This window comes from Microtus oregoni, unplaced genomic scaffold (assembly GCF_018167655.1).
Source record: "Microtus oregoni isolate MIOR12 unplaced genomic scaffold, Mior012 000009F_ref0000495, whole genome shotgun sequence".
NCBI classification, from domain to species: domain Eukaryota; kingdom Metazoa; phylum Chordata; class Mammalia; order Rodentia; family Cricetidae; genus Microtus; species Microtus oregoni.
In genome coordinates this window covers 18,616,186-18,640,292 of record NW_024543068.1, presented here as the reverse complement: position 1 = coordinate 18,640,292, position 24,107 = coordinate 18,616,186, and the positions used below count along the sequence as shown (strand labels likewise).

At 39.2% G+C, this 24,107-nt stretch overlaps 1 protein-coding gene across 8 annotated transcripts in view; it reads left to right on the top strand.

Annotated features, from left to right (window-relative positions):
- Nucleotides 1-24,107, top strand: part of Pals1 (protein associated with LIN7 1, MAGUK family member) — an 86,376-nt gene that overhangs the window by 17,190 nt on the left and 45,079 nt on the right. For all 8 annotated transcript variants that reach the window (XM_041658228.1, XM_041658230.1, XM_041658231.1 and 5 more), the window contains exon 2: nt 23,125-23,207. The gene's annotated coding sequence lies outside the window, so the exon portion shown is untranslated. The remainder of the gene's footprint in view (nt 1-23,124; nt 23,208-24,107) is intronic.

Sequence of the window (24,107 nt, the reverse complement as noted above, 5' to 3'; positions counted from 1 at the left end):
GAACACTAAAATGGTTATTTGGTATTTCTTCATTTGACAGATCAATACCCTCTTCCCCATTATTTTAATTTGTGTAGCGGCCAGCCATCTAGATAGAGGTAATCATCTACTAAATTGTTGACCTTTGAAATGTTTTTCCTCTAGGAAACTGTGAATCACTGTGTTAGAAGTTGAAATACCATGTAATGCAGTTTTAGAGACCTAAAACTTTATGTAAGAATATGTTAAAATGATTGATTGGAGGGAGTGGAGAGATTCTATAGTGAATACATTCAGAGCAAAGCAGTAGCCAGGTGATTAGTAACTAGAATTATCTGAATATTTGTCATTGTATTATATTACAAATTCTTTATTATTGTATATGTATATATGGTGTGTGTATGTGTACTGTGGCATATATGCAGAGGTCAAAGGACAACTTAGTGTTATTTGTTCTCTCCTTGCACCACCCTTCAGGGACCAAATTCAGGTGATCAGGCTTGTATGGCAAGTGCTTGTACCTGTTGAGCTATCTCTGTCCCTTGTTATTAATATGACAGCAGAATGCAGTCAGAAGTTACCAACCCAACTTTTTTCCAGTTGGGGGACTCAAACCCAAAGCCGTGATCACACATAGGAAGAAATTGCTCTAACAGTATTCCACATCCCGAGTCTGATACATTTTAAAGTGTTGTGGCCCTTGAAAGTTAAATCTTGTATGCTTGTTTTTTAAAGCAATATTAGTTTTGAAATTATAAAGGCAACAGAGATTCAGTTCCTAGAACCCAGTGACTTAAAAAACTGTCTGTAACTAATTCCAAGGGATTCAGTGTCCTTTGGGTGCACCAAGCGCGTGCGCGCGCGCGCACACACACACACACACACACGCACGCACGCACACGCACACACACACACACATATTCAGGTAAAACATTCATTCACAGAAAAATAAATCTTTTTAAAAAGTTGTATATATTCTCCCAGTTTTGTTAATAACTTCATAAACTGTTTCTGCGTATTTACAGAAGTGCATGGCACACGAATGCTGTTTCCACATAGCACTTTTTTCACAGAGCTTCCCCTTGTCATCTCATACAGAGCTTCATGCTAAAATACCCAAATTAAACAAAAGTAAAGATCTGGAGGTGTAGCCTAGGAGTAGTCCACCCAGGGAAGGAGGCAGAAAGAAAACCAACAGTGTCTTACATAGTATATCAAAATTATAACCCTCTCAATATATATTAAATGTAAAAATGATAGTTTAAATCTTTTAAAATAACTTTTTTTTTTTTTGGTTTTTCGAGACAGGGTTTCTCTGTGGCTTTGGAGCCTGTCCTGGAACTAGCTCTGTAGACCAGGCTGGTCTCGAACTCACAGAGATCCGCCTGCCTCTGCCTCCCGAGTGCTGGAATTAAAGGTGTGAGCCACCATCGCCCGGCTAAAATAACAGTTTTTGAAATCAGTTTGTATTTTATACTTAGTACATCTCAATTAGATTAATAATTTTTCATTAATAGCATTAATATAACAATATTGGAAAAATTAGTGTCACCTAGTGATACTACAATACTGCACAATTTCCTACGTGTCTGTGGTGATGCTGGCGTAAACAAACCTGCTACAGTGCCAGCCATATAAAGCATGCAGCAGTGTCGTCCCACAAGTTAGTGAATGACTGCTGCTGTGTAGCACGGATCATAAAACCCAGAGACAGATATTGGGGTTTCACCTGAAGATCGGAAAAGCAACTCAGCCAAGCCACACTAGAGAGCTCTTACCTCTGCGACATCTTCAGACTGAAAGAGAGAGTTCCTGTCTCATACCTCCTTTTATTCTTCTCTAATGCTGGGATTAAAGGCTTGCGCTCCCACCACATGGCCTCTATGGCAAGTAGTGTGGCTGCTGGGATTAGAGGTGTGTGCCACCACTGCCTGGCTTGTATGGCTGACTAGTGTGGCTGTTTTGCGTTCTGGTCTTCAGGCAAACTTTATTTACTAAAACACAAATAAAATACCACTGCACTACAGGTTTATGTATTTGCTAAACCAAACTGTACTTTAATATTTTAGTCTGAGTTCCTTTATTTGCAAAAACACATTTACAGTAAAACAGTATGAGTCTTTTAATAGCAGCATCAGCCTTAGGCATTGTATCCTTACCCTATACTTTGATTGGATTAGATGTCCACATTGAATTGGCTTGAACTGAGCTCTTATGTCTTCTCTGATGTTTGCATTGCAATAATCTGCCTAATGATTTACTTCTTAGACCCTATCTCCCTATTAAGTGAGACATGACTGTGGTTCACTGCATTTAAATTTTATTAAACTCCAAGTTTAGAATAACATATCTGAAATGTTCTTGAATATTTAAACGCTTTATTATATCAATTATTAAGTTTAAGTTAATTAAAATTTTGTTCTGGTCACACTTCAAGAGTTTAGTATTTACCTGTGGCAAATATAACTTAACTTATAAACAATATAACTTAAAGTTTATTTAGTGATAATCCATTATATAGATTTTTTTCTATAATTTAGTCATTCAATTTTCTATTGGCAAATTATTATCTCTTAAAGTTTGAATGTTACACTGGCTATCCTTATAGAGATACATTATATAGGAATGATTTCTAAATGAATTAATAAATCAGTTATTTTACATTTTAGTAGAAATTTCCCTTCAAAAAATATTAAGTAGCATCAGCAATACATAAAGTCTATTTTGATATCTAATTCCCAACACTGAACATTATTGACAGTTATACCAACAATACAGAAACTATAGGAAAAGCCAGGTGGCGGTGGCGCACGCCTTTAATCCCAGCACTCGGGAGGCAGAGGAAGGCTGATCTCTGTGAGTTCGAGGCCAGCCTGGTCTACAAGAGCTAGTTCCAGAACAGGAACCAAAGCTACGGAGAAACCCTGTCTCGAAAAATCCAAAAAAAAGAAAAAAGAAACTATAGGAAAGTAAAGCGTTTTATTTATATCACTTTTTTAAAAATTAAGTTTTAAAAGATCTTTTTCTTTATGTGTATATGGTTTGTATAAATATATGCCATGTGTATGCTGGTGCCCATGGAGGCCAGAAGAGGGCATTGTATTCCTTAGAACTGTGGTTACAGGAATTTCCTGATGTGGGCACTGCTAACCTATCTTGGATCCCATGAAAGACCATTTCAAAGTTCAAAGACCTTTTCTTTTTCTTTTTTTTGTTTTTGCTTTTGTTTTTTCGAGACAGGGTTTCTCTGTGTAATTTTGGAATTTGTCCTAGAACTCACTGTGTATACCAGGCTGGCCTTGAACTTACAAAGATCTGCCTATTTCTGCCTCCTGAGTGATGGGAGTAAAGGCGTGCGCCACCACCGCCCAGCCACAAGAAGTAATCATAACCGCAAAACCACCCTTCTAGTCCCTCCTAATGTATTTTTTTAAGTTTGCAGTGTTAGGTTTTACTAACATTTTCATACATACACTAGATACTTCCTTTGTTTGTAGTCTTGTTCATCCCCCTCTCTTACTACCTTCTCCTATCTCCAGTGCTTCCTCTCTACCTTTTCACTTACGTAGTTGGACAGAAAGGCTTGTTCTTACTGTAAATGTTTCCATGGAATGAAGAACAAAAAGCCAAAAGTCACTGCAAGCTAAAACTGTAGTTCCGTGGTGTATCTTTTTGACTGTTCAAGCCAACTCGAGCTGCCATGGGTAGTTACTCTCTTTCTTAACTTTGTGAATCCCTGGAGGCACATGAGTGGCCAGACTCCCCCGAGGATGTTCAGCTGCCAGTTCCACTCACAGAACACTGTCCGCCCTAGCCGCTGGACCCTGCCCAAGCACTGAACTTGAATCCCACCAGTCCCCACCCTGGAAAGCTTCACCCTGAAAGGTTCCTCTCCTACCCCCAAGAAACTCTGTATAAATCCTGCCTTCTGTTAGTTCCTTTCTGTTTCTCGCATGAGCAGAGGCAGCCACCCTCCTAGTTTTTTCTCTCCCAATAAATGTGAGGTTTGTTTTGAGGTGCGACTTTGGTATCCCTTCTTTCTGACTGCCAGGATAGAGTTCTTGTTTAGAATATGTCAGGGAGTTCTTGGAAGAGGTTGTAAAGTCATTGGAGGCAAAGAAACAGAAGAATATCTCTAGGATGTGATCTACATTAGTACCAAGTCAATCAAAGTCTCAAAAATATATCCCTGTTTATCCTTTCTCAGGAAGCTTTAAGAGAACACTCAGAAAGAGGAGCATAGATAAAGAAGGGAAAGGTGTAAGGAAAGTTCCCCAGGGTGAAGTAATGGCTCTGAGTGCTGTACACTCACAGAAGATATTTCTATTAGAATACAAGCAGTAGATTGTAAAATGAAGCCCAGGAATAGGAGAAAATTTAATGAAAGTTCACAAAGAAGGAATGGTGAAACACCCCACGCATAGCAACAGCTGAAAGCCTGTTGACCATAGCTCTGGAGGAACAAAGGAGCTAGTTACCAGGACTTACCTACAATGTAGCAGTAGTAGTGCAGCCTTGAGAACTGTGACCTGAACGGAATGCAGCCCTTGTATATCCACAGGAGGAAGCTGGGGAAATAAAGAACCCAACCGTGCCTTGCTTGTTTCTAGTGGGGAATTATTATTGGCAGCGCTGTGGAAGATTGGAAGGCACAAAAACATAAGCTAATGAAGCCAGCCTTCTAGAACCTGGAGCAAATGGAAGAGACTGAGTGATAAGTGGATCTGAGCAGGAAAAAAAAAATCCTCAAAAATAGCCATGAGAGTAAACCTTTAAAAAATGCTACTTCTGGGACAGGAGAGTTGGCCCAGTGGTTAGGAGTACTGTCCGCTCTTCCAGAGACCTGATTTATATGTCAGCACCTATGTAGTGGTTCACAACTCTCTGTATCTCTAGCCATTGGGGATTTGATAACCTCTTTTGGTCTCTATAGGCCATGTATGCACATAGTATATATACACACATGCAAGGAAAGCACCCATATATACACAAAATAGAATGAATTTTAAAATATTAAAAATATTGTCAGAAAAAGTAGGGATGTATTAGTGATTTCACTGAAAAGGGAAATATAACTTACGAGAAGAATGACTAATAGTAGAGAGCTGATTCTCATCTATAGGTGGTGGTCAGGTAATGTCATGAAATGGCATGTATGTATACGTGTGATGTATGTATAAGCCTATTTCTGTACATGTTGCTAGAAATATAAAGATTAATTTACAGTGAAACTAGCGGCTTTTCCTAGAGGACCCAGGTTCAAGCCTTAGCAACCACACAGTGGCTCATGAACATGTGTAACTCCAGTTCCAGGGTATCTGATGCTCTCTTCAGACTCCATGAGCACTAGGTACACACTCAGTACATATGCATAATGCAGGCAAAGACTCATAAGTGTAAATCTTTTTTTAAAGACTTGATTATATAATGGAGGTGGTAGAAGTACATTGTATACATGTATGAAGATGTCATAATGAAACCATTATTTTATATAGTTCATAATTACTAATATAAAAAGGAGGATATACTTGATCATTAAATTGTCCATTGAGCAGTACTGATAAGAATTTGATAAGGATAAGTACAAGAGTAGGCATGGATGCATAAATTTGTGTGGTTTCAGACAGCTGCCTTGATATTAACTCCTTAATAACAAATAGTTTATGGCCAGGTGTGGTAGTGCACACCTTTAATCTCAGCACCCAGGAAGCAGAGGCAGGTGGACCTCAGGTTTATATTGCAAGCTCTAGGACAGCCAGAGTTACAGAGAGCCTGTCTGGAACAACAACAAGAACAAAGTTCATATTGTTTTGTTTTTCCCTTTATTAAAAATTGGTTTGATTGCTTTTAACTTTTATCATTATCATAAATGGCATCCTGTTTGTGTTCTATGTTTATATAAAGTATATACACTCTTTGCTGGGAACTGAGGCCTGTGTATGGTAGTCATGAATGCTACTATTGGCTATACCCTTAGCTATACTTTAATTCTATGCATAAACTCTTTCTGTTTGCTATAGTTTTTACTTTAGTTCAATGTGAATGCAAGTAAAAATAATGGGCTGCCTTTTAAAAAGGGGTGTGGGGAATAGAGTTAAGTTACTCTTATGAATACTTAACGGTCTGTTAGATGTTATTCTAATTCCTATCACTTTGGAAATATTTGTATTTTGTTAATATTTTTAGACCTTAAGGCTCTACACTTAAGGCTCTATGACCTGGCATTTCTATCTTCATTCTACCAGAATATATAGTTCTAGTCTTAGAAACAGTGTCCTTGGGAGACATACTAAAAAGTAACCATTTTTCTTTTGTAATCGGAGTGGCGGGGCTGTGTCCCAGCCACCCAGCCGCCCACATGGCTAGCTTATGCCCTGAAATAATTACACGGAAACTGTATTCTTTTAAACACCTTCTGGCCTCTTATTGGCTAGCTCTTACATATCGATCTAACCCATTTGTAATATCCCTGTAACACCACGAGGTGTCTTACCAGGGAAGATCTTAACCTGCGTCTGTGTCCGGTAGGAGAATCATGGCGACTCCTTGACTCAGCTTCTTTCTCCCCGCATTCTGTTCTGTTTACTCCACCCACCTATGTTTTAACCTATGAGGGCCAAGCAGTTTCTTTATTGCTTAACCAATGAAATCAACAAATAGAAAGATGACCCTCCTCCATCATTTTTCCTTATTAGTTTAACTCCTCATTACTTCAAAGGAAACTATATATTCAGTGGAAGAAGAATGGTCATAACTTAACCCCATAGGCATGACTTTGATAAACAGTAGTCTGTCCTTAAAATGAATTTTAGGCTTAAAGGCCATCTTACCGTTTGCTGGCAGGCCATGTTGATTTACTTATATGTAAAATTATGAATGAGGACCTTCATAGTAAGGCTGTCTCCCTCTCAAATAAAAGTAGTTCTGTCAAGCCAAAGATACTCATTCAGAAGATTAATTATTGATATGTAGCACAGCATATATATTCTTATTCTTTTGGAATATGTGCTAGTGACACCTGAAGAAGTTGAATATAGTACCAAGCTCTGTAAATACTAAGATGTTTTTGTTATATGTAAACATGCTTATAGTAAAGTTCAGTTCATAAATTAGGGACAGTAAAAAGTTAACAATAATAGTAAGATAAAGCAATTATAACACAGCATGAAAGTCTAAAAGTTTTCCTTCCTCTGGTTTTCACTACGGTTCACTCTTGTTCATAGAGACTGGAAAACAGCCCGGAGCTCTATAATTGCCTGAGAGGACTATTGTATCACACATTGTATGAGCTTATCAGATACAAATTAGACATTAACTCCATGACAGAGCTTGAAATCTGCTTGGTTTAATGTGACAATAAGTGTTCTGATTTCAAGGTAGAAAATGCATGGTGCCTCAGAGGGAAAGAGTTGGAAGAGAACCAGGTTAGTCTAGGGAAGATTTCTAAGACGCTCAATGGAAAGGAAAACTTAACAGATTGAAAAACAGTAATTGTTTGTGTAAGAAACAATATGTTGGTGATGTGGAAGTGGAAAGTTAAAAGGTTTACATGATATGAAATATTAGTTTGATTCCGGATCTAGGGAGGGAGAAATAAAGTGGGGAAAGAATAAGTCAAAAGAGGTAATAAAAGTTTCAGGCTGAGGAATTTCTATGGTGTCCTGCAGGATAATTGGTAAAGTGCCCTGGAATCAACAGACTTTAGGCACAGATTTTGTACCTTGTAAAGTAAGGCACATCATTCAATAAGGAGCCTGCTGCGAGGTTTAAATTAGATCATGCATGCCACGTACTAAGCCCAGTGAGTGACTGTTGCATAGTTAACCCTCAGTAAACAGTAGCTTTTAATAAAGGAAAAAAGGCAGCGAAAACTTCTAAAGGAGCACTGTCATGGTAATAGGGATTCTTTCAGGAAAGCTAATCTGGCATCACCATGAGGAATGATCCGCAAAAAGCCAGACTGAGGTTGAATTAGGGAGCTCAGAAAAGCCATGCAGAAGACAGTGGAGTAGCATGGGAAGAAAGGAGCTGGGATGTGTGTCAAATGTCATGGACTTAAAATTATATAACTAGTTGTATTTAGGAATATTACAGCTACTTAAATTTTACCACAGGAGGATAGCTAGTTTATCAAACAGGCTGGTGTGCTACATTTTTATGCATTTTTAGAGCTATGATTTAATATTTTATTATTGAAAAGTTTGGTTAAGACAAGTGGTTCACCTTGGCAAAGCATGCTGAAATTGGAGCACGATCAGAAAGAGTAATTTTTTTTTAATGTAAGATCACTTGGAACCTGGGACTGTTGGTAGCATGGTTTGGTTTTTTGTGGATAGTAGGGGATCATATTCCTAACATTTCTCTGATGATGGAGGAAGGTCATTGGCTAATAAAGGAACTGCCTTGGCCCATTTTATTGGTTAGAAGATAGGTGGGAGGAGTAAACAGAACGGAATGCTGGGAGGAAGAGGAAGTGAGGTCAGATTCCACAGCTCTCCTCTTGGGAGCAGATGCCTCAGAAGAGACGCCATGCCCCGCTCCTGGGCAGACACACGCCTTGAAGCTCTGACCCAGGATGGACTAGGCTAGAATCTTCCCGGTAAGCGCACCTTGGGGTGCTACACACAGATGATTAGAAATGGGCTAAATTAATATGTGAAAATTAGCCTAGAAGAGAATGGGCCAAGCAGTGTTTAAATGAATATAGTTTGTGTGTTGTTATTTCGGGGCATAAGCTAGCCGAGCAGATGGCCGGGGTGCTGGGAACGCAGCCCCGCCGCTCTTATTACTACACTCTGAAGGACTGCCTCGGCTCAGCTTTAGGGACCTGAGCAGTAAATGTTAGTACAGTTAGGTGGTGAAATAAAATTGTGATACATTAACAAAGCATGAAGCAGTCAGTTGAGGGAACATGTTTATTTTCTCTGACCATATTTTAAGGGCTGCAGAGTAGTGTAATTATGAGACTTTTCGAAGAAGCATGTAGTGTGTATGACAGGTACCAACAGCACTGTGAATCCACAGGAATGTTACCTACTTGGATTTGACTATTCCGTGCCTGTATATTTGGGAAACGGGGGTTTCTGATTTTGCCTACATTTTAGGTCATTTGTGGAGATAAGATGAAGAACTGTACTTGCAGTGTGCTAAAGAAAGTATTGTGGGCTAGCCAGGTAGCTCAGTAGTCACTTGTTGCACAAACCTGGCAATCTGAATACTAGGTGAAAGGAAAGAGCCAACTCCACAGAGTTGTTTTCTGACCCCTACTGGGTGTGGTATGTACCCCCCCACACTAATAATAATAAAAGTTTTAGCAATCCAAATATAAGATGTGAATGTAAGTTACAAGTCTATTCCAGTGCCTTATCCAACAATTAACAGTGTGCTAAAACTCCTACTTTTTAGTTTTTCGTTTCCTTGTTTGTTTTTATTTTAGTGAACACACAGAGTGGGGTGGGTAGAGGAAGCTATCTAACCAGCCCTGGCCTTCAGTCCATTTGGTTTGGGCAGCAATAAGATATGGAATAAAGTCCCTCCAAATAAAAATGGGGGGAGGGGCAGGAGGCACTATCCAAAATTTGAGGGTAATGGACAAATGAGGTCAGTACTGGGAAGTTTGCAGGTGAGAGGCCATTTAATGACATTCTTTTAACATCTTGGCAGTCATGGTGACGATGACATTGAAGGAAGGGACTCCTCAAGTGCTCTTGAAGATCCATAGTAAATTCCATGTCTTAGAGCAATGAACCCTTCATCACAGAACATTTCTGGCCCCTAAGCACCAGCCTATTCATGAAAAATCTTGACTGGTCTTTGCCAACCAGGATATCAGGCTCAGCTAGCCTGATGCTAAGAAGTACTTTGTGGGAATAGCACCAATGGAGGGAGGTTCTCGTACCCTGTAATGACTGTATCATATAGCTTGTTTGCTATGAAGTTTTTGATATAGACACTAGAAATTAACTCTTTGAATTTATTTATTTTTTTTAATTTATTATCAGGCTGGTACTGGCAATAAAGGAATGTGAGTAATACTTTAAAAGTAGAATTTGTCAGCCGGGCGGTGGTGACGCACGCCTTTAATCGCAGCACTCGGGAGGCAGAGGCAGGCGGATCTCTGTGAGTTCGAGACCAGCTAGTGTACAAGAGCTAGTTCCGGGACAGGCACCAAAGATACAGAAAAACCCTGTAAAGAAAGAGAGAGAGAGAGAGAGAGAGAAAGAGAGAGAGAGAGAGAGGTAGTAGTAGTATTAGAATTTGTCATTTTCTTTCTGAATCTAAGCCATCCCTTCTCTTCCTCAAGGATAAGGGAAGGGGAATGGCCATATTTTAAAGGTCTATATAGTTCTCCCAAGCCCAATTATTATACTAAGTATTTTAGAATTATATTTGACTCCCCATCTCAAAATCCTGTCAAAGCATCCTTTGTAATAGCCATTCTTTTACCTTTTTCCCCTCTGCTCCTTTATGCTCCCATGTGTGAAGTATTGAATATTATTGGCTACCCTCCTTACATTTACCTCTACTCAGCTGTGGTTACAGAATAGCTGCAGTTTCCTAACGAGTCATTTTATTTTTTTCTTGGCTACTAATAGTCTCTTGGTGCTTCCAGAAGAAAATTTTAGCAGTTTAACTTAGTATTCAGGAATAATTGGCTTTATCTTGTCTCTTACACTGACTGTGTTCTAGGCTGTTCTTATTCTTTAAGGCTTATATATCTTTATTGGTTGCCATATACATAAAAGCCTTATTATGGGTCATTTTAAGCTAAATGCTAAAAAATAGATTTGTAGCCAGCTTGAAAATGGCATAAAATACCGTTCCTTCTTGTATTTCTTTCAAAAACACTTTTTGGATACATTTACTCTTTTATTATGTAGGAGTTGAAAGTGATAATGGGGCAGTTCAAGTAACCAAGCACATAACTTGTTTGGCTCTGAACTAATTTCTACCCTGGGTGTGAGGTCTGAGATAGCCCCAAAAGACTTTAATTTTGTGCTTGATGTGAACAAACAGAGTATTTTCTACTGATTAAAATAAAATGCTTTTTTAAATTTTAATATATATTGAAGTAATAAGGGAGGCGGCGGGGCTGCGTTCCCAGCACCCCGGCCGCCTGCTCAGCTAGCTTATGCCCCAAAATAATTACACAGACACTGTATTCTTTTAAGCACTGCTTGGCCCTTTAGCTCTAGCACTTACAGGCTAATTCTCACATCCCGATCAACCCATCTCTAATAATCTGTGAGAACCGGTCTTACCGGGAAGATTCTAGCCTAGACCATCCTGGGTCGGAGCTTCATGCCGGAGCGGGGCATGGCGTCTCTCTCAGGCGTCTGCTCCCTAGAGGAGAGCTGTCAAGTCTCTGAGCTCACTTCCTCTTCCTCCCAGCGTTCTGTTCTGTTTACTCCTCCCACCTATCCTCTAACCAATAAAATGGGCCAGGGCAGTACCTTTATTAGCCAATGACCTTCCGCCATCAATATATGACATATGAGGACCCTAATTATCAGGTTTAGAAAAAAAGTAATTGCGGGGACTTGGTGGCACTTGCCTCATATGCACAAGGCTTTGGATCTAATCCTTAGCACCTGAGGAAAAAGAAGAATGAACCGTGTCTTTGTGCACTGTTCCCCTGCTCCCACTTCTTTATATTGCATGGTACTGCTATAATAGAATGATAACCAAATTTGCAAAGAATGTAATGAAGGACGATCTAATTTTTAGCTTCATTCCCCCCCCCCAAATAATTCAAAGCTGTTATAGTAGTAAAATTGTAAGAAGATAGTGACCTAAGACCCCACCACAGAGGCACAGGTATAGGGCAGCCTGGCTACTTAATGAGATCCTGCCTTTAAACTCCAGCACTCCTGCTTCCTATATTCTTACCACCTTTCCAAGGCAGGAGAATTTCAAACTTCAGGCCAGTGTGGGTTACATAACATTCATTCTTAAAAGAGGGGAAAAAAAAGAAAGAAAAGAAAAAGTCAAAAAGCTATTAAATATTATTATTATTGTTAAGTCAATACCATAATTCTAGTATGAAAATTAACAATAAACACACAATTTATCAAATCAGAATTCTTTTAAATCCATTCTAATCAAAAGACAAGAAGTTTCTGTGATGGGTGAGCTATGAGTGTTCTCCTCTCTTATAGCTCAATTGCATTGCTGCTTTTAACTTTCAAAGATAGTTCCGACTGTGCCAGTCTCTGAGTAGCAGCAAAAACTTTTATGCCACTCCTCTTCATCTCTGGAGAGAGGCTTCAGTCAGTCTTTGCCTCCATTATAGTGTGCCATTGCTTTAACAATTCTCTTTCCCTCAGAGGGAAAATTTCTGAGGTCTCAGTTCTCAGGTCCTTTACTTCAACAACTAAATTGAACACTATACTGGCAAAAATGAATTCTGTGTCCCAAGGTATATAGTATGGATAAACTACCACGTATTCAGTCAGTGTTCTTGGGCCATCTCCAAAGTAATAGGGACTCACTAATGTCTGGAAGTTTGTGCAGTAGGTCCACCAGGAAGCTGGGACTCACCAGCCATCACCACGGTCTTCCTTCCCTTCTCAGACTGCAGCATGATGACATAGGAGGGTCAGGAATGCAGGTTCAGCAGTCTCACTCCGACTTTCCTGTGGGGGCACCAGAGGCCATGATATCATCAGGGTTGGCGTTGCTCTGCTGCACACACTGGGCCAGACATTTCAGAAGCCATCATACCTCATTCTCCTGTGAAAAATACACAGACCTATTCTTGACCCCATTTTAAAACAGGGTCAGGTCCTTCCCATAATCCTGTGCAAGGGTCTTTCCATTTTGCTTTAGTGAAGATTGCTCTGGTGCCATCATGCCAGAATCTTTCTGTGTCATATTTCTCAATGGTATCCATATTCAAGAAAAATAGAGTAAAAAGGTCATGATTTAAGGGCTTATGTGGAGACTGAGGGTATAATTTCACCATTTTTATTTTTATAAGTTGTGTTTTCAAGGAGCCATGGGCAGGCTCCACAATTCCTTGTCCTTGAGGGTTAAGAGGAATGCCTGTTTTATGCTTCATATTCGATTGGGGACAAAATTGCTGAAATGCTTTACTAACATATCCGGATCCATTATTCATCTTTATGGTTTTAGGCATTCCCATATATGAAAAACGTTTTAAGCAACGAGTTATCACATGTTTCTCCAGTGTGTGTAGAGGCCATTAAGAAACCTGAATGTGTATCAGTTGTCACATGCATATATTCTTAAGTTGCCAAATTCTGCAATATGAGTAACATCCATTTGTTATAAATGATTTGGAAGCAGGCTTCGGGGATTTACTCCCTGATGAGATACAGGTAAATACTGTGAGCATATATCACATTGCTTCACAGTCTGATGCGCAATCCTGTTAATCCAAATAGTTTTCTTCAACTTTTACTGTTTTGTTGATGTAAAGCGTGTGATTGCTGGGCAAGTTCAACCTGAAATAAAGGGACTAATTGAGTAAGTTTATTAGCTAAAGCATTCCCTTCAGCTGATGGACCAGGAAGATCTGAATGTGCTCTAATATGACACACAAAGGATGGCAATTTTCTTTGATGAGTGGCATCTTGAATTTGCTGTAACAGTTTTGTAATTTGATTTATTACTGGTCCCAGTGCAGGCAACTGTTTCTATTATCTGAAGAGCTTTAAATATGTAGAGACTGTCAGTATATAAACCAATATCCTGTGCTGAAAAAGCAACTATAGAAGTCCTTTCTTGAACATTTTAGAAAACAATGGATTAAATATGTGAGGATTTTTTCAATCACTCTCAGCATTTAAAGGTATTTGAAAACCTATAATTCTTTTAAAATGCTTTGGAACATCATAAGTAAAAGTATTCCACTTAGTGTTTAGCTAGGAAACGTGGCTATTTTAACATACTTTTTAATGTATGAGAAATTTATTGAATTCTATTTGCTGTGTGAATGCCTCAATTTTGATTTTGTATTAGGAAATATTAGGTAATATTCCAGCGTTTAACTCCGAGTTCTTCAACTTTAGCATTTTGAATTAGATAATTTTTGTGCTGTGAGGCACTGGCCTGAGCATATTAAACATTCTTGCCTGAATAGCCTGTTTGCTTGTTTGTTTAGAGACAATGTCTCACTATGTATTCCAGGCTGGTCTGGAACTCACAGAGACTCATCTGCTTCTGTCTCTGAGCACTGGAAATAATGGCATTCACAGCCATGCCCAACTAATAGCTTTCTTACAGTCAAAATTGTGACTATAGGGGCTAGAGAGATGGCTCAGCAGTTAAGAGCATTGCCTGTTCTTCCAAAGGTCCTGAGTTCAATTCCCACAACCACGTCTGGTGCCCTCTTCTGGCTAACTGCATACTAAATAAATAAATAATCTTTAAATTTCCTCATAGTAGTGGGTATTGGGAGTCAGAATAATCACTGATTAGGACTGAAGAGATGGTTGGCGCTTGGGAGTACTAGCTGCTCTTCCAGAGGACCTGTGTTTGATACCTAGCACCCATGTGGCAGCTAACAACTGCCTATAACTCCAGTTCCAGGGAATCTAATGCCCTCTTCTGGTTTCCATGGATACTGTGTGCAGGTTATACATAGATATATAATATGGAGACAACACCTATTTAAAAGTTTAAAGATTTTTAAGAACTGGCATCCAGAATTGCTTTGGAAGAGCTGATATGATATCTGGTAATAATTTTAAAATGTATTATCATATATTAATTCATAAAATGATTTTTATTTTAATATTTTAAATTATATTTTTGGTTAGCTGTTGTGGGAGCATGTGACTATTTAAAGAGCATTAATTCTGCCAGTCCATGAACATGGGATGTTTTTTTCATCTTCTAGAGTCTTTAGTTTCTTATTTTTTACATATATTTCGTTGTTTAGCTCTTTTAAATCCTTGAGTTTACGCCTAGGTATTTTACTGCTACTACTACTGTGACTGGGTTTTTTTTTTTCCTCATTTCTTTCTTGACAATGTCCTTATATATATGTAAAAAATCTGTTGGATTTTGTATACTGATTTTTTTTTGTTTTTTGTTTTTGTTTTGTTTTTCGAGACAGGGTTTCTCTGTGGTTTTGGAGCCTGTCCTGGAACTAGCTCTTGTAGACCAGGCTGGTCTCGAACTCACAGAGATCCGCCTGCCTCTGCCTCCCAAGTGCTGGGATTAAAGGCGTGCGCCACCACCGTCCGGCCATGTATACTGATTTTTATGTCCTGCTTCTTGTATAGGTTTTAAAGTCTTTTGGCAGAATCTTTAGTGTACAATGTGGTAGAAGTATATTTAGAGCCATTTTACAAACTGGAAATTATATCCAAATCTCAAATCAGAATTAATTAATTCATTATTTTATTTGTATATAATGTGTACTAGTAGTGCCTGTGAGTGCGGGGGAGGATGTCAGATCCGTTGGATCTGTAGTTACAGGTGGTTCTGGGCTGCCTGATGTAGGTGCTAGGAACTGAGCTTAGTCCCCTGAAAGAGCAGTTTGTGCTTTTTTTTTTTTTGTTTTGTTTTTCGAGACAGGGTTTCTCTGTGAGTTTGTGCTCTTCACAACTGAGTTAGCACTCGATTTCTTTTGAAGCTAAGTTAGCAATTCAAACAGCAAGTTGTATTTTGTTTATATTTTAACCTTTATTTTTGTTTTATTTCTGTGGGTGTGTTTCACTTGCATGTGTTTCTGGACACTCCTTGCATACAGTGCCTATAGAAGTCAGCAGAGGGCATCTGTTCCCCTGTGGCTAGAGTTGAGCTGGATGGGGTGCTGGAAATAGACCCTGTATCCTCTGCAGGAGTAGTCAGTACTTGTAACACACAGCCATCTATCAGCGGTTTTTCCAGCCCCCAAACAGCAGTTTTAAAAATATACTAACTATAATATCCAGCAATATTCTAATTTGATACTTAAGCTGAGGAATGATGGCAGGAAATTACTGCAAGTCTTGTTTTCCACAATGAAATTATCTTGTTTGTGCAAACAAAGTAGAAACTTGTGTATGTTATCTTTAGGCAGCTCCAGTTATGCCTGTTTTGAACCTAGTCACTACCATGCATTTGTTTTGTGTGTGTGCGGGTGTCCACTGCAGATGTGTGGAGACCGGAGGAGAACATCAGATGTCCTGCGTTCTATAACTCGCCCTTATTCCTTTGGGATGAGTTTTTCACTGAACTTGGTTTGTTTTTCTGTCACAGGGAACCTCCTCTATGCTCCCCATCACTAGAGCTACAGGCACATGCAGCCTTCTGTAGCTTTTATGTAGGTGTCTGAGATCTGAAGTCAGGTCTGTATTCTTGTGTAACAGGTACTCTTTCTTATCTACTAAGTCATTGCCCCAGCCCAAGATGGAGGTTTTATCTCTCCTATTCTTTTTTCCTAAGTATTCACTGACTTTTGAGCAAACATAGGTAGTGTACAGAACAGCCTTGTTGCTGTTTCTTACCTGAGCAATGGGTATAGTTCAGTAACAGCGTTTATATAGTATATGCAAGTGTTGTGCTTGAACCCAGCTCCAATGAATAGCAATGAACACTGTGCAGAAATAAAGTAAAATTCAAGAACCAGCCATAGCATCTACAGCTCTAACAACACCAGGAATTGGGTGGGCATAATAAAAACTAAAACCTTTAAAGATGTAAAAAGGAAAGCAACAATTAACAGAAGAAAATGAAAAGAAGGTTGAATATTCAAAATGTGGAAAGGGAGAAAGCAGGAGAAAGAAGGTTGGAATTTTAGAAAGGGGAATGAAAGATGGGATGGACAAAAGAATTAAGAGAAGAGAAAAAGTGACAACAAAACCCAGAATAATAAACGTGTGTATAGTAAATATGTGTAGGAAAAAGGACCAGATAAAAGATTTTACTATTAGAAAAGTAACAACAAAACCCAGTGCAATGAGCATGTATATATAATAGTGTGTGTATATATACATACATATGTAGTGAAATTATGAACTTATGTACCTATTAGTAAATACTAAAAGGGAATGAAAGGCAGGTTTTAACAACAACAACAAAAAATGTCTCTACTTAAATGATTATGCAGGCAGAAGTGCCTGTTCTGCCTCTGCCAGTCTATACTTCTTTCTGTGTTTTGACTATAAGCTCCCTGGAAAAGGCTAAGACACATTCCATTTTTCTGTGTGTGTGGCCCACCACTAGGTCAGTAGGAGTGGTCAGCATCAGAGTGGGCTGGAATGACTTTCAGTTTCCTTGTGGCTGATACCAAGTAGCATCAAACTCAGGTTTACTCAGAGCAGATAAACTTGATTTATTTCCAGGGCTGAGTTAACAGCAGAGCTCTGCTGAAGCCCTGGACCTCGGGCGCCCCTTTGAAGTCCATGCAGGGCATTCCTTCTGTCCTCCGCCTCACTGCATAGCTGGCTTCTGACTGTTTCCGTTCCCAGTCTCTGAGAAGCTGGACTGTGCCGCTGCTTCTTATCTGCCATATGTTCTTTCAGTTCTCTGATAACAGTTCCATGAGAATGAATTTTTTAAGCACTACTGTTTACTTTAAATTATTAAATTTAGAGTTTATAATTGCGTTTACTTTGGGGGCACAAAGTAACCACTCTGATTAATGAGTACAGAATGGACTTATCAAGCTAAATACACACGTCATCTCAAATACTTAAAGCTTCCCTCTGCCCCGTTTGTTGGCAAGGGATCATCCACTATCACAACGTTGAAGGGTCTGTAGTGAAAGCATTTACAATGTATTATCTTAGCAATTCTGAAATGCACAATCCTTTACTGTTCACTGTGTTCACTGTACTGTCTGGTATATGTCCTCCTGGTCTCCTGTAATCCCCTCCTCCTGTCCTCTTTCCTCTCTAACTGCCACCTATTCTTTGCTTCTTCCTAAATGTCTGTCTTTATTAATTTGAATCTAGGTGAGGACTTGGAGTGTTTGTCTTTAGTGCACAGCTCTGTTCTTTGATACTGTATTTATAAAAACGGCTAAAGTTTGTTTTTAAAAGATGAATGGTGTTGACAGTAGTTTCTATCCTGCCTGGTCCCACAGCCGTTCTGTCCCAAAGAAACACACAGAAGTCTACATTATATAAACTGTTTGGCCTATTAACTCAGGTTTCTTCTTAACTCTTATAACTTACATTAACCCATAATTCTTGTCTGTCTTAGCCACGTGACTTGGTAACTTTTACAGTGAAAGCATTCTCATCTTGCTTTCTCTGTGTCTGGCTGATGACTGCAGGCTCAGCCTTTCCTCTTCCCAGAATTCTCCTGTTCTCATCGCCGCTGCCCCCCCCCCACTTCCTGCCTGGCTACTGGCCAATCAGCGTTTTATTAAAACAATACAAGTGACAGTAAAAGACCATTGTCCCATGGCAGAATGGTATTGTGTGTGTGTTCCATTTTCTCTCTTTTCTGTTCATCTCTTTTTAATTAAAAGTGTGTATATAATGCATGTGTGTGTGTGTACACATTTGCATGTGTGTGAGCTGATGTGAGGTGTCTGCTGATGTGATATGAGGTGTTACTCCCTCCCCCGTTTTGTTTGAAGTAGGATCTCTCACTGACTGGCCATTGAACCCCTGTCTCTGCGCCCTACCCCACCCACCCGAGCTGGAATACAGCCCTGTGAAGCAGTGCCTGGCCTTTGTGTGGGTGCCTGGCCTTTGTGTGGGTGCTGAGGATTTGTTTTTTTTTTTATTTTTTATGATTTATTTACTTTTTATTTTATGTGCATTGGTGTGAAGGTGTCAGATCCCCTGGAACTGGATTTTCAGACAGTTGTAAGTTGCCATGTGGATGCTGGGAATTGAACCTGGGGCCTCTGGAAGAGCAGTCAGTGCTCTTAACCGCTGAGCCATTTCTCCAGCCTGGTGCTGAGGATTTGAACCAGTCCTCGTGCTTCCCTGCTAAATACTTTACCTGTTGCATCATCTCTAGCCCTTAGGTGTGTTTTCTTGCATTTTTTTTGGTGTAGAATTAGGCTCCTTACCCATTTTGGATACTCTCCTCTCTTGATGGGTGGTGTGCAGATGTTGTCTCCATCGGGAGGGGCCCGCTGACAGTTGTTTCCTTTGCTGTACCCACCGTTGTAGCTTGATAGTTTTTGTTTTTGTTGCCTGTGCTTTTAGATGAGTCCCTCAAAAAAACAAAAAAAAAAAACCTGTGACTAAGTGTATAATCCCCGCCTTCCAACCCGTGTTTAATTCTAAGAACTTTGAGTTTCTGATCTTAATGTTTAGGTCTTTAACCCATTTTTGGTTTGATTTTTGTATATTATAAACATAGTGGTATTTTTCCTATCTACTTGTATCTACTGTATTTTATTTCTATGTCAAGGTAGTCATATGACTCAGAATCATAGGAGGAAAGAAGAAACTTGTAAGCTACGTCTTTGAGTTCAGATGATTTTATATATGATTTTGTCCAGGAATGCAAAAACTGCTAAATCCTTGAAAGTTTATATCAGAAGATAAATAGATCTTCTAAACTGATTACTTCATCTTATTCCTATCCAACTGAGTGTCAAGAATCTTACTGTTTTCTGTCCTCAAAGGCTGAAGATTTTTATGGCTTTAAGATGTATGTTACCCTTGGGCCTCTTTGAGATCTTTATTGGATTTTTACTTTGAACTTTTTTGGTTTTTTTGAGACTGAGTCTCAATTTGTTGCTGAGGCTCACTGGTAATTCTCGCATAGCCCAGGCTGGTCTGACTCAGGGATCCTCTTGCCTTAACTCTCGGAGTTTACAGGCATGAGCCTCGGTGCCCAGCACTTTTTTATTTGGACTCTTGATCCTCTTGTGTCATATTCCAAGCACTAGAGTTATAACATGGCACTATGGTGCCCAGCTAAATATTTTTTATGGAATTTTGCTTCCACTCCTTATAAGCTCACCTGGCATTGTGTGTCTAATATAGTTTTAACGATGTGCAAGTAGCAATAACTCCTTTGAAATGCAATTATGTGGATGACAGTAAAGGTATTCTTATCTGAAACCTAAACTGTAGGATTTTAAAAATGACCTTGCAAGACTTGCCAGTGTATTCTACCAAAAAGGAAACACATTTTATTCGTACTTGGCCTTTTATTATAATAGTGTGCCGTTGAGCTAATTGAATTCAGCTTACTTCAGATGTTTAAAAGTATTTCTTTCCAAATGTTGGAGAGGGCCCAGTGGTTGAGCTTGTATTCCTCTTCCCAGTGCCATATCAGGTGGCTCACAGCTGCCACTAACTCCAGCTCCAGGGATCTGATGCCTCTGGCCTCCAGAAACTAGCACAAGTGTGCACATACCCAAAAAAGATACAAATCACATCATTAAACATAATAAAAATATAGATCTCTAAAACAACATGAACAGTTCCTTTAACTCTGAAATGTATAAACTTGTTTTCCAGCCAGGAATAGTAATGCAAGCCTGTAGTTCCCGCACTTAGGATAAGGGAGTAGGATCAGGAGTTGCAAGTCTGCCTCAGTCACGTGTCGGAGTCTAGGCCAGCTCCACTACATTTAACCCTGTCGCAAAGCAAACAAAAAAAGGACTTTTTTCCACCTCAATATTGGATTGATTTTTGTTTAAAGTTGTGCCCTTTTTTTTAATTGAGTAATAATTTCTGAGTTGATAACTTGTATGACTAACCCAATTGTATTTTAATTTTGGCTTGTATTTACTTTGTTTTGGGTGCAGCTAGTTCCTTCTGTGATTTAGGGGGTCATTTATTTATTGTTCATTAGAAATTTGTGAAACTGAAAGTTAGGCATCAAGTTAAATATTTGTTGAGTAAGTTGAGTCGTATGTTTAGGAGTGGATCCAGGGCTTGTGCTTGATAAATACTTGATCTACCATATTGATCTACGTCCTTAGAAAGTTAATAGGGTCTTTATATGATGTGAATATAGTCTTGTTTTCAGAATTTGAAGTGGTCTTTTAAAAAGCTGTTTCTGCCCAGCGTTTGGCACACACCTATAAACCTATAAACTTGAGGTTAGAGATGAGATCAGGGGTTTAAGGTCATCAACTACTACTAGTGAGTTGGGCCAGCCTGAGCTACAGGAGTCAGTCTCTCTCTCTTTCTCTCTCTCTCTCTCTCTCTCACACACACACACACACACACACACACACACACTCATTCCTTTGAGGCATAATTTACACATAACAATGCACCCCCTATTTATTTATCTATCTATCTATCTATCTATTTATTTAGCGTGTGTATGTGGGAGTAGGCTGCCATTTGAACACAGGGTCTCATGCATACTTAGTAAGAATTCCAGACTGGGTTGTATCCCCGGCTCTAGAAGATGTCATTTTAAATGTACAATCGGGTTTTGTTTTCCTTTAAAATTGATGAATATGCAAAACTTACATTAAAATTTGATTCTAAGTGTTCAGTTTAGAATTTTAAAAATAGTTTATACAGGGCTGGAGAGAAGGCTCTGCAGGTAAAGGTGCTTGCTGCCGAGCCCTATAAACCTGAGTTCCATCCTTGGCACCCCATGGTAGAAGGAGAGAACTGAATCCCATGAACTATCAAGAGCCTCAGTTTCCCCACACCTTCCTTCAATGCTTATTATAGCTAGTCTTCTTAATTTTAATGTTTATATTGTTTGAGTTTGGTTTCAGTTGCTGTGATTAAACAGTGACCAAAAACAAAAGTCAGCTTTAGGGGAAGCAAAGGTTCATTTTATCTTGTGCTTTACAGCCCATCAATGAGGCAAGAACCCAGAGGCAGGAACTGAACTTAGGAGGAACACTGCTTGCTAGTTTGCTTTTTCAGTTTTACATAGATTTACTACCTTCCTTATAAAGCCCAAGCCCAACTGCCCAAAGGTGGAACTGCCCTGGGGCCCTCCCACATCGTTAACAATTGAACAAATGTCCCCACTGGCATGCTGAGTCCAGTCCTATTGACTCAGTACCTCAGCTGAGGCTCCCCCTTTCCAGGTGTGTCAGGTATGCAACCAAGATACTTCATTACAGTGTTTTTAATGTTATTTCTTTGTGCTTTACTATTTTATGTCATTCACATGCCAACAGTTCACCCATTTCACACGTACAATTCGTTAACATATGGCAGTTTGATTAGAAGTATCACCCTAACACCCCTTTATACAGAGTGTCTGAAATGTTTGGTTGGGGGCTTCACCTCACTCCCCTGGCATCCATCTTAAAATGTTAGGCCAAAAACTCCATTCTAAGCCCCTTCTCCTGGGAATGGTTGCAGTCCAGACTCCACCTCCAAGAAAGCCCGCCAAACGGTGACCCCTCCCCAGGGAAGGTCAAGACCACTCCCACAGGCTGTTTAAACTGCCCCCCAGAGAATGAACACACGGTCTCCCGGTTTTCCCTGGTCTTTCAGTTCTCTGTTCCATTCTACATGTTTTCCTGGGGAGGGGACGGACAGGACTCTTTTCTAATTCGATCTGATCTGGTTTGGTTTGGATTATTGCAGAGAGGTGGCAAAGGAAAAATACTTACCAATGACCACCAGCCCCGATGATTTTTATCATTCCTTGAAGAAACCTATACACCTCAGTTACAATTCTCTTACCCACCTTCCCACCTAAATCCTAAGCAACTTGTTTACTTTCTGTCTTATAGTCTTACCAGTTCTAGACAATAAGTGGAATTGTTCAGTATGTAGGCATTTATAACCAGCTTTTTGGTGTGTGTGTATGTTTGTGTGTTGTATATATGTACTTGTGTGGGTATTGTGTTCCTTAATCTCTCTTCACACACCCCCCCTTCTTTTTTTTAAACAGCGTCTTTTCACTGAATCTGGAGCTCATTAATTTGGCTCATTATTGACTGGCCAATGAGCTCCAAGGATCCCCTTGTCTTAGTACTCTGCACACACTGGCCTTACAGACCTTTACCACCAGGCTCAGCATTTTACATTATGCTAATATATGACAACATTGGTTTTAATTGGTATCTGTTGGTGACTGGGATGACAGTGGTGAAGTGTGTGTGTGTGTGTGTGTGTGTGTGTGTAAAACTATGACTTTGCAAAAAAAATATCCTAAGCATCTGCAGACTCACCTGTTACCATGCTTAACTACTCCTTGTTTCACTCCCCACAAAACACTGTAACACTTGGTTAGTTTCATACTTCTGCGCTTAGTTACTTATTTGCTTTTTCTGTTTTGCAGAATAAGAAAGCTAACCTGAATTTTGGGGAAAGAACAGAGTGAAGAAATAAGGATAGAAGACAAGGTTTACCGGTTTGCATAATGTAAGTTCTTTTCACTATTTTTGGCCTAAGTCCTGTATTAGCTGACAAAGCTATTTCTATGGAAACAGAGTCCAGCCTCTTAAAATGTCAGAGGAATGCTGATCACTTAAAACGAGACTTTCCAGCTGCTAGAAAGAGAAGGAAAGATGGAGCGGGGAGGGGTAAGACTCTAGGTGGGTAGTGAACGTATATGAAGTCTTTCTTTCCCATCTCTCTCTCAACCGAAAATTTAAGATTATATAAGAAAATTTATATATATGTTTTCCTGATAACCTGCTTTGTTTCCCAGCTTTGGTACAAATGGTTGTTTCTTGGTATTGAGTTTAGGTTTCCTCCCTCTCTATCATTTGGTCATGTGAGTTCCATTTATCTACAACAGATCCTACTTTTGTGTGGATGGTTGTGCATCAAAATACAGCACAAAGAACTGTGTCCTCTATTTTCCTTGTTTCTTGTCCCTCTGGTTTAGATGTCTGCATCCTCCTCACACTTAATGATACTCTAAGTTTAGTTTAACAGATATTTCTTGGACATTTCCATTGTCACCTATGTGATGTTAGATCCTAGAGATGTAAAAATAATCATAACCTGTTCTCTAATACATTTGGAATCTACTGAGAACCAGAGAAAAATTAGCATTTAATTTTTTTCTCGCTCTAAGCTGAACAGTTAGGAGAGATAACAAAAGTAAAATGTTAAGTGGATTAATGATAGTTGTAGAAACCTGAGAATAAAGACTAGATCCATAATTACAAATTTAAAAATTAAGACTTTATTTTTGGAAATATATATTTTTAAAATTAAAATTAACCATAACACTAGTAACTCCTATGCAAATTTCTGCTTACTTATAATGAAAACATTAAATAAGCTGCCTCCAGTTTAATTTATATCTTTTAT